This window comes from Ixodes scapularis, unplaced genomic scaffold, assembly GCF_016920785.2.
Source record: "Ixodes scapularis isolate PalLabHiFi unplaced genomic scaffold, ASM1692078v2 PGA_scaffold8__174_contigs__length_109621045, whole genome shotgun sequence".
NCBI classification, from domain to species: Eukaryota; Metazoa; Arthropoda; class Arachnida; order Ixodida; family Ixodidae; genus Ixodes; species Ixodes scapularis.
Genome location: NW_024609883.1, coordinates 97,333,330 through 97,348,164, shown reverse-complemented (window position 1 = coordinate 97,348,164; position 14,835 = coordinate 97,333,330). Strand labels below are relative to the sequence as shown.

Here is a 14,835-nt window from a genome sequence, read left to right as displayed (position 1 = left end):
ACTGCCAGATGATCTACCCACACCAGCAGCAAGATGGCGACGCGCAGAGGCCGTAGACTTGGAAACGTCTCGTTTCTTGGCCCCGATTCCAATGACGTCTGCGATGTCACTCGCTGTCTTCCTTCGAAGAAGGTTCCAGCTCCTCGGTATCGCGACCCACGAGCTTGTAGACACATATGGCCAAGACGGTGGTCATCAGGAGTGCTCCCAGAAGACCCAGCAAGAGCAGAACGTAGGACGTCTTTTTCTTTTCGGGCATGGACACTGTATAGGGAGTCTTGTCTGAGGTATTCTGACCCGGTGGCGGGACGGTCGTCTCGCCTTCCGGCGGGCGAGGTTCGGGTTTCCGCGTGACATCGGGATGACGAACAGTCGGCGGGGCCGGCTTCGACGACGTGATCTTCGTCACCGGGACGATGTTGGACACAGAGGAAGCGCGACCCTTGTCGTTCAGGGTGCGCATGCCGAGATAGATGCTGTTCGGCCTGCCCTGGGCCCGTGAGACCAACTCTCCGGGAAGCTTGACCTTGACCTTCTGGGGCCTTGCACCGCGCAACATGCGTGTGGGAAGAGAGATGGTTCGTATCTACACATAGCTCGAACCGGCAGCTATTAGTGCCTTGCAGCTGAGGGCGCACTATCGTGGACACAGCTGGCTATTGGCGACAAGATGTTTCGGTGGTTCTCTATATCTGACGTCCCGACGAGGATTAATAATTGCCAACGACAGTTTCGATGGTGCGTAAAAAGCACGGTGGAAGCTCGTAGTCATCGCGTCCTTGAACAGGCAAAGTTGACAGTCTGACATTTCCCTTACATCCATTGGTGAAAGCAGAAATTATCCTACTCAGCACGATGCATGCCTAGTGAGCGGTTGGCGGTCGATTGTGGAAGGCCTACCAGAGCGACGTTTTTGGTTGTGCTCGTCGCCATTAGCATTTGCAAGTGCATGGCGTCGTCTGCTGCGCGCCTATCAGATGGGGTTGTTGTCGCAAACAGGAAGCGCAATTAATCACCAAGAGAAATACGGCGAGCAAGTGTTCCAAAGTGCGTCTTCTGCGCATCAATCCGCAAAGATGGCCAAGCGTTAAGCAAAGGGCAGCAAAGAGAATATAAAGCGAAAACGCGACGACGAGGCAGCCAACCTCGAGTCATCAATGGCTGAGGTCGGGGGAAAACATAAACGCACGAGATGCACAAGGAGCAGACAAACTTGCCCACCGTATTGTCAAGTGTGATTCCTCTTTTGAGGCCCCATTCTACTCGGCGGGACCAAGCGAGACCGGGACATCGCCGTGTGCTGCGATTGGTGAGCGGCGCAAAGCTGGCCAATCACAGCAGGCGATTGGCCACCTCCGCTGAAACGGTCTCATGGCGCCGCCATCTTCCTCACTGGGGTGCGCTTTTGGGCGCGGCCATAATCCGATTATGACGCCTCGGCAAGGCTGCGTAATCGGATTATGATTCGCCCAAGCGCACCCCAGTCAAGCAAGATGGCAGCGCCCTGAAGTCGGACTTGCAAACGTGTATAGCCAGCTGTGTTCACGGTGGTACCTTTTGCAGCGTAGATGTTTTGTTTGTTTGTTTTTCGCGGCAAGAACCGGTAGGAGTGACCACCACCATTGTGCACGACGTCACGTGCAAGCCATGTATTCGGATCCCCGAGAGGGCCCGCGACGCCACCTAGAGGGAAAAACGCGAAAGAAAGGTGCGGGGAGCTACGGCCTATTCGAGCGACAACGCGAAACGATTGAACGAGGACTCCAACAATGGAACACTGTCGCTGGAGCGGATGATACTCCACCTCAGTATTTGTGAAAATCTCTCGTTTACAGCACGAGCTGTAGGCACCGCACAAGGGCAGAAACACGCGTTCTTTCGAAAATCGAGGCATCTGCGCATGTCCGCGCCAGCGTCACGACTTCGACATGACGTGTGAAATACGAGTGGGAGTCTATAAAGAAAGGCAGATTCTTTACCGTGCTATTTTATGCAATGTATCAATATATATATAAAAGTACGAAGACAAGTTTCAAATGATGGCCATAATATTTTCGACATTAGTTAGAGCCTCAATTATTTGTCAATCGTCATTTGACCTCTGGGTCAACAAGAGTCGTATGACGCGATTGGACTAATGGCCGCGCGCAAAACCTTTAAACGAATACGGAAAACTCATGCCGACACTTTAATCACTACTTTTTTTCCCATCCGTTTTACTGTCGTGCGTTACAAGGTGCAATAAAAAAAATCCCGAGCTAAGGCAAAAATATTGCAAAAAAAAGTGCAATTATTAAAGGGACGATGCAGCAATTTTTGTACTTTCAGTAAATACCGCTTGCTGCTATTCATTAACATATTCATAACTTACAATACACGTGTTTTTGTTTTCCTTTTTTGTTTTCACGCAATGGCAGTTGCAGAAAAACATCCGAGAAAAAGAAACAGCGTTTACCCCCTCAACTCGCAGCCAGGACAAGCGGTCACGTGGTCTGGAGTCGATTGAACGCCGCGATTGGGCACATGCCACCATACCAAAGTACATGTCGACGCATCGATTGTCACGAGCCCAAATCGAATGCCCAGGCAGCGCTCGTGTTCATTGCATTTAGGTATTGCCACAGCGGGGATCGCGAAAAGCTTGATGACGAAGTTCCCGGGGATTGCATCAGCCTTGTCCTCGCAACCTCGTCATCAAGTTTTTCGAAGGGGAAACTGGAAGAAACCGACGGATTCTATCCTCTCGAATCGCACCGCGATGAGGACACTTCGTGGTCAGTGGCGTTGCGGGCGGCAGGGATCGGCAACCTTTTGCAGCGGCGGGGCGAGTCGTTACGAAGCCGACTTGGAGGGGGCCGGACGGCAAGTAACGAAGTGGGAGGGGGCGAGGGTAGGCGAAGAAAAGGCTTAAATGGAGTGAAGACGTTATCTGCACAAGTATGGGGACGCCGGACAGTGCCAGTTGCAAGTGCTCTTCGTTTGAGGTCAAAACTGCCGTGTGGTCCTTGAGTCCATGTTGTGAGGAAGCGGCAAAGGGAGATGGGGTGACTGACAAGGAAACAGCGCACCCTCAAAACAAGCACTCTAAGCTTTCATGCACACAAAAGGAGGAACCACTTACACAGCGCTGACTGACAACTCTATGTTATATTTACAATTTTCGTTTTCGTCTTTCTTTGGGACTAGGGTTTCTATGGCAAAAAATTGCCCTTTTCTTCTTCCTTTTTTTTTTCTGTGTTTTTGTAATAGGAAGCTAAACCATAAATAATTGTATGGCTTAGTACTCTAGTTCTTTGTTGGACAATATTATGGAAGGAGTGCTGACACATCTCTCCTTTTGCCTGGCAATGTTCTCTGCTTCCATGATTTCCCTTGTCAGCTTGTCGTAGTTCCTGCCTAACACTGTGCATTTCTCCAGCAGCGCTGTGCAGCCACAGTCTCGGCAGTGAATTCCCAGGTGTCCGGAGTTTTTGTTGGTGATAGTGCAGTTGTGCTCACGAAGGCGATCGTTGACGCACCGTCCGGTGCGTCAACGATCATTTTGAGGGTGCTTGTTTTGAGGGTGCGCTGTTTCCTTGTCAGTCATGAACAACCAACTCGCCCGACCCTCCGTTTTAACAGAGATGGGGGTGCTTTCCTGGTGTCGTGCGGGGGGCCGCATGAAACTGCCCCGCGGGCCACGGGTTTCCGACCCCTGCCTCAGAGTGTTCTTCGGTCCCACTAGTGCCAGTAAGTGTGTGTAATATGAGAAAGATTCCTAAATATTCTTAAAGGGGCCGTTGCACGGCCTTTTTAAGCAACAGTGAGCGAGCAGCTAGCAACAGTAGAGTCAAAATTGATTGGCGTGGTCAATGACTGACGCAATTGTCGGCAGTTGTCATTTCGGGCAACACGTTGAACGCCATTACGGCGCTCAAGCTCAAACTAAGTATCACCATCGAGTCCCATTCATCGCGCGCCCTCGAGCCTCCTTTAATCTTTCGCTTTGTTCCCCACTTTATGTAGGCGGGGAGATTCCAGACATTTGAAGGCCCACAATATGTGATGCGGATGCTGGCCTGTGAAGCTCGAAAGTTATTATATTCACGGTGAGAAGCTCGCGAAGAGCGCTTCTGTTTTCCTCATATATGGATAGTGCATGTGCTACCCACGCGGTTATGTTTTAATTTTCACCCTGCACAGAATCTTGGCATTGCACGTGCTTGCACCACCAAAGGAAGTTGTAGTATCCTCACTCTGGGTTGTAAAAAATTTCCACCAGGCGGCTATACACAAACTTCTCGCCGCGAATAAAAAGAACAGGGAATATATATCTCTCAGCGAGGCAGTGCTCCCGTTTCCTCACCTATAAGGCTCCAAGGGCTCCAGCGATCCTTCCAGAACATCCGCCTGGGAAATCGGCGTCGCGTTGTTGAACGTGAAGAGCAGGACGCGGGGGTGCGAACCCGCCCTTATATCCACGGCTCGAGCTGCAAAGGCGGTGTTTTGTTCATTTCCTTGAATTGCGCTTCAGTTCCAGCAGTACACATCGATTAGTCTTTCAGCCTTCGCAGTAAACAAACGACAATGCGTGTACAGCTGAGTCTCCACCAATACGAAAGTACCACCTGGAGTGCGTGGCCATGACGGCCGATGTCCGTGGTTGCGATTTCGGAAATGTAGTTTGCCTAGATTTGAGAGTGTTTCCAACTGCTCGACCACGGTCACGTGGGTCATGGGCCGCGTTTGCAATACAAGCTGCGAGGAGAGGGGGGGGGGGGGGGGGGGGATGAAAGCGTCGTTTGTCTGCATGCGTCTCCAACGCATGCGCATGAGGAACCAACCTGCGCGGAGGTGTGCGCCATTAAATTGCCAAACGCTCTCCTATATTTTGAGTTACTCCTTCTTTTATATCTGCGCTCTTTAGGGCCATTTTTCGGGTAGCGGACATTTCATCGAACGCCGTTTCATCGAACGCCGTTTCATCGAATGACCGGACGTTTCATCGAACGCCGTTTCATCGAACGCAGTTTCATCGAATCGCTAAGGGCCGTTTCATCGAATTTCTCTGCACCGAGGTTTAGGGCATAACGGTGTTTTATAAATGTTTATTTTGCATTTGTTAAGACTAAGGTAGTCAATTGCGAAATTGTTCTCAAGGTGGTGTCAAATTCCAAGAAATAAAAACAATTGGATATGCCACATATTGGAAAGCTTTACTCATGTACATGACAGAAACCAGGACACTGCAGGTAAAAGACAGACGCCTAGAACACTTTTAAGTTCTGTGCCGTTTTTTACCTGCTGTCTCGGGGTTTGCAGTAATGTGTATCTCACACCAGCTCGTTTGCACCCTTAAGCTGGTTTATTCGCGAAAACCTGCCATGACAGCACGCTTATAATATAACGATACTCTTTCAGGAGAGCATGAAAAATAAAATATAACCATACTCTGATGATCAACTTTATGCTCAAATTGAACTTGTGTGCTTTAATATATTTTTTTTTTAGTTATCAAATTTTATAGAGAAAAAAGCTGCACAAAGAGTCTGCCGACAGGTCACCTGCAATTAGGTCCCAGCGAGCAAAAAAAATAGATCAGCTTTGGAATTGAATGCCTTTTATTTCTCAACACAATAGGCTTCCATGTTACAAGTGCACACTTTTTAGTGTTTGAGATGGTGAGCAATCGCTCTGAGAAAATCTGGTACGCTCATGCTGCGTCGATTTTGGCACAGAAGAGCGATCCTGTCGTTCCTTTTTTTGGTCGTCGTTTTCTGGCGGGGCGGCTCTTGGCTGCGAAGCATTCTCTCCAGCTTGTCCTCAGTGGCCTTGTGTTCGGCGGCCACGCAGACAATGAATTTCCAGATCCCCGGGTGTGCACGTCCTACCACCTTCAAGAAACGCGCGTGCCAACTCTCTACAGAGTTGTTTCCTCTCGGCTGGCCCTGGTTCATGAGCGGGTGTACGGACCACAGGTCAGGGGGAAACTTGGGCGGCGCGCGCACGACCAGGCCATTCGGAAGTGTCCGGGGTTTCCCGACCACGTAGTTCTTCTCGAACCATTTCAGGAGCGCAGCTGCCTGTGCTGGAAAGCTGGGCTTGATCTCTTCATACCCCTGGATATAAAAAAAGCAAAACTAATAATTACACCTCATAGTATTTTGACTAAAAGTACGAAACTGCTAATGAAACGGTAATGCGTACGCACCCGACGTATTCGGTGAGAAGGCAGAAAGGATAGCGCGCAGAGTTGCCGCACTGAGCTCGCAAACGTGGCGTCGTTCACGTACAGGGTCTGAATTCCTGTCTTCTGCACACGCCGGAAGACATTTTGAGACAAATGAAAAAAACAACCGTGGAGTACGCTGGCTTGAAACACGCGACGCAACGCGTTAATCGCAGCCAACTCAAAGTCAGTTATAATAAACCCCGGAGACAAGGGGAGTCCATGGCGCCCGGCAATGTCGACAAGGGCCTGCATGATGAATCATAAACACAACATTAGAGTATGCAAATAAAAATAAAACATACAATGTGTAGCTATTATTGTACCTTAGCATATATAGAGTGCTTGAAATAATTTGACCAAACTTTGTTTAAAAGAGGGCGCGAGTGAGACGAGTGCTGTCTTTACCATTGATTTATCGGCTTACGGAGATTTTAGATAAAGGGTAATCGCCGTGATATGTTAAATAATTACTTAAATATCTTAATAACATTTTTAATCACCTCGCAATTGTCACATATATGCTCAAGCAGCGCTTTGCATGAGGAATTCGTTTGAATAAAATCAAACGCCCGGTATAATTATCGACGAATAGCTGATGACATCGAACTTACATTGAAGAGGTGCAGGTAAGCAGTTTCGGTCTTCGAAGATAACAGGCTGTAAACCAGAGGGAAAGTGACCGTGCGCCCTCCGATCACTTTGACGCCGTGGAATGTGTAAAGCTGGTAAAACTGCCGCGGCACAGTCTTAAAGGTCCCGTCGCACAGAACCGTTGGCGACTGAAAGAAAAAAAAATAATTAGGATGAACAGAATTACACACAACCCGAAGTCAGTCTCTCCACGTATCATACATGACCGACGTATTTACCTGTGAAAGTTGGCCTAGGCTCTCCACGGTCGCAAAAACTATGACGCGTGTTCCGTCTGGAGCCGTGTCGTCCAGCTGCAGGAACTCTCGTTCCCCGTCGATTTTGTCGAAAGGGTCAGCAATTACCAGCCCGGCCAAGTTGGGTGGCTCTGGGGGGAACAGCGATGCCCTCTTCCTGCGTATCGTTTTTCCTAAAGCGTCCACAGCTGGAAGTGACTGGCGCGCCTCAGGTTTCATGGCCCCACCAATTTGCTGTGGAAAGACAAGATGAAAAGCGTTATACACAAGCTAACTTGTAGTTATATTTATGCAGGATATTCATCACATATCGCACATAATATATATACCGGGACTTGTATAACGGTTATAATGGGACACGAATTTTTCGTTACTCTCGCTCTTAAAATTTTCAGGCGTTAAAAGTTCGCGGAAGGGCATCAAGATTATTTAATGGGCTAGTAACTAGTTGGTTGAACATCAAAACTGTGTATTAAAATCGCAAAGGACTAAGAAGACGAGAAGGGGATAGGACAGGGCGCTTACTTACGACCGATGTAAGTAAGCGCTCTGTCCCGCTCCGTTCTTTTCCTCTTAGTCGTTTGCGCTTTTTATTACACAGTCTAGGTGTTCGCAGGGGTGACCCAGCGGCAATACACAAAGCGTACCTGAAGGATCTGGACCGGTGCGCTGGTGGTTCGCAGCGCCTTTTCTTTGATGCTTGTCACTGCTTCGAGCACATCGGCCCGGGTAGAGTCTGGACGGTGGCTCTCATGGGGTTTCAACGAGACGACCTCATGCTCCCCATTAATTGCATCGCGTACAGTAACGACACGACCCCGACATTCCCCATATTGTTCGCACTTCCAGTAAACTCGGCAGTCGACTTTCTTGTCAACTACGTACGCGTAGCCATCAAGACAGAGCTTCGGCTTGCCACGCGTAGTCTCCCGCATCTCCATGTCAAGAGTGTAAATCCTTACCGGGTCAACCATTTTATAGCCCACCTCGAACACGAAGCTTGTGAATCCCGGATGCTGTGTGGTAAATTACAAAGAATACATCGGTTTGTCTTTCAGTTTTTGTTGGCCTGTATGTTTAGTGACTTCGGCCCACAGAGTATGTTTTCTGGTAACATAAGCAACTGTTCACCAAACACTTTTCTCTCTCTCTCTATTGTCCTTTGTCCCCAAAACAAGCCTGGACTGGAACCACCTCCCCTTCACTGTAATCTTTATCACCGACCCTTTTGCCTATAAATGATCTTCAGGACGCTTTCTGAGGAAGGCCACCGCACCAGACAATAGTGAAGACTTGGGTGCGCTCTGTCACCCAAGAAGACTGAACCCTTCCGGATCCTCACATAACCCAAGGTTACACCTACACCGCTGTCAGACAATAAAACACTACCCGCTTCCGGGAAAGCATATCGTGCTTTCTGTGTTTTTGTCTCATTTTTAATTGTTTCGTGTGACATGGGGATGGGTCATTGTTTCATAGAGGCTTTCTTCTCGAAGCAGGATATGTTCACGATGGAACTTATCTCGTCACTGTGATATAAAAACGAAAACAAGACAAAAAACAAATAGAATTAGATTAAGGTGTGTATAAAAATTTAAATAAATTACAAAAATATTACAGCCTGTAACGGCGTTTGATGAAAAGGCGTTCGATGAAACGGCTTCGATGAAACGGCGTTCGATGAAACGGCGTTCGATGAAACGGTGTTCGATGAAACGGCTTCGATGAAACGGCGTTCGATGAAACGGCGTTCGATGAAACGGTGTTCGATGAAACGGCTTCGATGAAACGGCGTTCGATGAAACGGCGTTCGATGAAATGTCCGGACCCACCATTTTTCCTGTCGCTTAGAAGAGATTTTCTTTCTGAGCACGTCGTTTCGTTAGTACGCACCGATTTAGTCCGGCTGTGCAATTGAGTGTCACTCCCCGCGGAGTGATATGGAACTGTTCACAATGCGCGTCGCGCCACCGTCTCGACCCCGTGCTCCGAGTAGGGTCTTTCGTATTGGTGGAGGCCGTATACGTTTTCGGAAATAGGCAATCAGTTCTAAGGAAATTCGCTGAATGACGGAGCCGATGCAAACACAATAATGCGACCAGCTTATTAGCGCCGAGATGTTTCGGTGGCGCCCTCTTAAGGTTTCCCTCCGTGACGTCACGACTGGGATTTGCCTCGCCGCGACGTCACCAGTTGTAATTCTGGCTACTTACCATCGGGTGCGACGACGAGCTCACTGGTGTATTTAAAAAGCACAGTAGAAGCTAGGAGCCATCGCAATCCGAAACTAACACCGTCAAAGTTGACAATCTGACAGTGCTCATATGCCCATGGTTTGACCAATCGTGGAGAGCTGACCACAGCGACGCTTTTGGCCGCGCCCATCGCTAATAGAGGCTGTACTTCGTTCCACCTTAACCGTTCAAAACGCCGCTCGCCATTTATCGTGGAAAAATATTTCTTCACAAAATGGATGGGTGGATGATAACGGCTGTCGACTTTGTAACGGGTGGTAGTTTGCGTCACCGAGCCTAAAAACAATAACAAAATCTTGATTTCCCCTTTCCAGCCAATGCGTTTCTCTAACTATCACCAGGTCATGAAAATGATCGCCAAGGTGACCTTTGGGGGATCGGGCCAAAATCTAAAAACATCACTTCCCGCCTCCTCTTCCGGGCGAGGGAGTCTCCAATTTTCCTCTTGTCGAATCTTGACGGCGTAACTTAACACCCGATCCACTAGGGGACAGGTCTGTGACTTTTGGCCCGAGCCACGCGAGACGGAGTCCCAATTTTCCTCTGTCCCGCCTGTCCCCCAGCTGTGCTAGTCAGTTACTTAGTTAAATTTTCCCTAGATAATTTCCAGCAGCACTCCAATCTTCTCTTCGTTGCCTCTACTGTTTTATAATCCACCCTTCCATCTTCTCCAGCGGAATCAAGGGCCACCGGCACATTTGTCGCCACTTCTGGAAGGGCAGGACAAATTGTTCCCTACATTTTGGAATCACATGCTAAATTGTTTCCCTCTCCACCTTACATATGGGCGCACATTGTATCTGTGTCTTCAAATTTGACCCTATACGAGGGGGTTATGACACGCCAAAAATAAAATAGGAGATAACAATACTGCTAGGACCAATTGTAGGTTCCTGTAATCCTGCTAAATTTGTTTTGAAAACGGTGCGATAGTTTCGTGGATAAATCGATTTATATGTGGGTCCATCGGAGAGGCGGATCCGCGCGGCGTCCCCTTGCACGCACCCACAGACTTGGCTCTCTTGGCGTCTCGAGCTTCAGCTTCCTCGTTTACCTTCGCCGTTTCGAGCATGCGGTCCGTGACGATTACGTCTACGGCATCGCTCGCTTGTCAAAATGCTCGACATTGATCGCAATTGCGATGAGAGTGATTGCTATCAAGAGATTTGGAAGCTGTGCGTTCTGACTGCGACCCGCTGGCGACCAGCTCCAGCGACGGCGAGTTACGGACGAACTCGCCGTGGTCACGGTCGTCCGGGAATATCTCGCGGAGGGTCAACGGTGGAGGGTGGAGGGTCAACGGGCCGGGGGCGGGAGCGAGAATAGCGTTCAGGTTACCGAGTTGCGCGAGCGGTTTTGATCGTACCGCGGCGAGGAGAGCCTGTGCGATCATGGGGGCGTCTAGATGAAAGAGCGTTCATGATCACGTGGCTCATGGACACCATGGTGTGACTAATTTGGGCAGTGTTGCCTGGTCGCCAGATGAAAATGATCAAAATTCGTAAATTGAGTATTGCAATTACCAGAGCTCTAAAAATAGCGATGCTTGGTGTATATACTAAGTAGCCTATAAGCATTCCATTCCAAGGATAATCTATCCGTTTAAATTTCGTGTCACACACTCGTCCACGACTCATACAGCAGAGTGCAACCTCTTGAAATATCGAATAAACATTCCTTCTTTATTTCTTGCTTTTGTGACCTATAAGTAGTTAGAGCTGATTTTCCCTGGTATTTCTCCTCCCACATCCATCTCTCTACCTCCTTAACTGCCTTTTCCACTGAACGCGCCTGCTCCACTTCATTGCCCGTGTGCAGGATTTTCATCCTAGCTTTCGTGTCCGTTTCGTCCAACTCGTGTTCAGACTCCTCATATGCAAGTATTTGTAGATAGTGTGCGCCCACCGCGTGGCCTTCAGGTCTGTTCGTCTTTGGGCAAAGTTTACTCACTGCCTCTCTGCTCACAAACGATGTACAGCCCATATCACCCAGAGCTCCCTCGTTTGGAGTGTCCCCATGTGCCCTTATAACTATCCTGCCAACGCTCCTTTGCCCTACGTCCATGCACAAGACAGCATTGCCAAAGGTCAACCCTGGTACCATTACTCCTTTCCATACTCCCCGCAGAACTTCGTATCTTTTAAGCTCCATACCGCTCTGTGCTTCATAATGGCAGAATTCCTTTTACCTTTGTCAAGAATATGTCTCTCATATTCTTCTATGTATTTCTTTCCTTCGTTGATCCACACTCGCAGATATTTGTACTTGTCCACCATACCTATGTCTATGTTCTTTACCTTTGAAGAATCTCTCTTATGTCATTAAATCAATTCTAGACTTTGTTCCGCTGAATTTAAATCCGAGAGCGTCCCCTTCCACGCCGCGAATTCCAATCAATTTCTGCAACTCTTCTCGGTTATCTGCTAAAAGCACAATATCGTCTGCGTGCATTAGGCCTGGCAATTTCTGCTTCACTGTTTTCCCTCCCTCCATGTACGACATATTGAAGCTTAATTCACTTTTCTCTGATATATTCTCCAACTTTCTTAAGTATATCATGAAATGTATAGGCGACAGAGGTCATCTCTACCTAAGCCCACGACTTATTGCTGCTCGCTCTGTGGTTTCAGCCTCCCATGCTATAGTTACTTTATTGTCCATGTACACTTCCTGCAAACACCTCAGCAATGACGAAAATAATCCCTGGAGAAGGGGAGCAAGAGGGACAAAGGACAAACACAAATCTCCAAACACAGCCAGGTGACCGGTGAGCGACCGAAAAAATCCGCGTGGTCCGGGTATCGAACCCGGGACCTCTCCATGGTGACCGGTGAGCGACCTTTTCGGTCGCTCACCGGTCACCTAGCTGTGTTTGGAGATTTATGTTTGTCCTTTGTCCCTCTTGCTCCCCTTCTCCAGGGATTATTTTCGTCATTCTTGTCCAGCTCGCATGCACCTTTGCGTTTAATTGCATTATAATTATAACCTCAGCAATTTTATATTTAAACCTGATTCCTTTAGATGTGTCCACAGAATTTCCTGATTTAGGTTATCGTCTGCTCCCCGAATGTCTAAAAATTCCACACAAAACGGTCGTAGGATTGTCCGCGCTTTTTCTATACATTGCGCGACCGCATAAAAAGTATCTTCCACTTTTCTATTCTTGCGAAATCCATTTTGGAGTTCTCCTAACCTTTCTTCTCTTTCTGCCCATTCTTCTTCTCTACCCTCCACCACCTGCATTGGTTGTCTGAATAGGACTGATGTTACCGATATGGGGTGGTAGGATTTGATGTTGGCACTGTCACCTTTACCCTTGTACAGCAGCCGCATCCTGATTTGTCGCCGAGTCTCAGATACTCTCCTCCAACAACAATTGTTGTTTCTACTGTTTGTTGCAGCATAAATCTAGTTGTTTTGCCAATATTTTTTACAATTATCATTGGTATTCTATATGGTCCAGTTGATGTTTCTACTGACACCCTACTTTACGCTCTTTTCCATCCTCTTGGTGTTGTTATCTGGGGTACTTCGCTAAGGTCTGGTTGGCTGCCACTACAATCTATTCTTTCCGTGGTTTCTGGATGCTCTAGATCTAAAAACATTTCCTCGGTTATGCCCCTGATATATTGGCACGACTCCTCCTTTCCTACCCCTGTCCCATCGCCAGTAGTTAATGTGTGGTGACGCATTTCCGTCTTTCTACTCTGTGAATGTATTCCGTTTCTACCAGTTCGGATAATTTCCCTCGTCCATTTCATTCCCTCTTTTCCGATTTTGACCTGCATATGCCGCTGATTTCTTTTCCTGGAAGGCCTTTAATTTTTCTTCTATTTCCCCTACTGAAGCAGCTTCCTTTTTTGCTCGTCTTTACTCTTTAGATTCCACTTATTTGTTATTTATGGCTCCTTTGGATTTTTTATCCACCAGCCTTTTGGCCCGTGTTTGCATTCGTTCTTAAATCTGGCTTTCTCTCGTTCCAACTTGTTTTTGAATGCTAATACTACTTCAATGTACAACCACTTTTTCTCTGCTCTTGTGGACTGTGTCCTCAACTCGTTTTGATTTTTTTTTTTTTCAGCTGCGTGCAATTCTTTTTACACCGGCAATTATCAGTAGTTAATTTTAGAAGGTACATTTTACAGTTTATGTATATCGCCATGCGTCTGTCGCTGTGTGCGTTGTTTTGTTTACATGCCGCTACTACAAGCTCGTTACATGGCACGTAAACAGCGTCTCCGTATAAGAATCATGACCCCGGGGGGGGGGGGGGGGGGGGGGGGGGGGGCAGGCACGAGCTTTGATGCCCCCCCGTAGTCTACGGCTATGGGATCAAGTACGGTTCATTCATCTGCATATGTTCGTTTATATATATATATATATAATGATATATAAAGTGAGGGTTTTGGATGTACACATTTGTGTAGATAGCGTCTGAAGTGGTCAAGTCGAGACGCATCCTACGCTACGAGCTGATGGTACAAATCAGACAGCGCCAAAAGCGCGCCTTCACGCTGTTCGTCACGTTTCTGTACGTGTTTTATTGTTGCTGAACCAATCACAAACCAAAAAGGCCCAGTGCACGACTTGTGCTTTTCACATTGCTTGATTTGTCCCATCAGCTAGTAGCGTCGGCTGTCTCTGAACTAAAGCTGAAACAGAGTATAGAGCTCTCTCTCTCTATATATATATATATTTTTTTTTTTGCGATATTCAATTTACTTTTAATACCGCTTTTTCTTTTTTTAATCCCGGACATAGAAACGGATTTAGTTGCTCGCTTCGGGCCCTTCCTTTAGGTGGAGAAACAAGCCAGGCGAAAGAACGTTTTCTCATCTGCAATCATAAGCATATAAAAGCACAGTTTTCGGCAACCTTTGTTTCATCATTGTCGAATTTTCCAGAAGACCTAAAACAGACGGACAGCAATTCCCTTCGTGAAAGTAACTGATAAAGTTTACCACGGCCACTGTCAAGATGGGCACCCATAGAGGTCCAGGACAGCGTCGCCGTCATCCCTTCGTCGTCCAGTTTTGCCTCCGAGACAACCAGGTCGCGGATCGGCGCCGGTGATAGGTCTTCCCGCGTGAGGTTGCTTTTAACTTGCACGGACCCGGCGTAGGCAACCAGGCTCAGTTCTTCGTTCACAAGCTGTTCCTGGAAGCGAACCATAAACCCGCAAGTAAGATGGTACAGCATTCGCGTAAGCATTTCTGAGAAAGCACACAGAACCAACCATGTTTGTTGATCACATGAACCAAGAGGAAAGAAGCCACTCCTTCAATGTGACTCGGCACATTCAAAGCTGGAAAAAGGGGGCCTGGTAAACCTACGCTTCAAAAACTTTCTTACAAAGTCATTCCCTTATTCGGCTCAAGTAAGCTTTGAGGCACAGATATATAGGCTACAACGAGCGAAATACACTACACAGGTAATAACCCCTTAGCTGAAAACCTCTTTAGAAAAGCAAGAAGAGTGAGAG

The 14,835-nt window shown here is 47.8% G+C and overlaps 1 long non-coding RNA gene across 1 annotated transcript; it reads right to left on the bottom strand.

Annotated features, from left to right (window-relative positions):
• Window positions 1-430: 430 nt before the first annotated feature.
• On the bottom strand, window positions 431-14,389 carry LOC120844325. Its single transcript, XR_005716366.3, has 3 exons — window positions 14,315-14,389; window positions 4,346-4,469; window positions 431-542 (listed from the first exon to the last, which is right to left on the bottom strand). It is a non-coding gene; the product is annotated as an uncharacterized LOC120844325 (long non-coding RNA).
• Window positions 14,390-14,835: the final 446 nt, after the last annotated feature.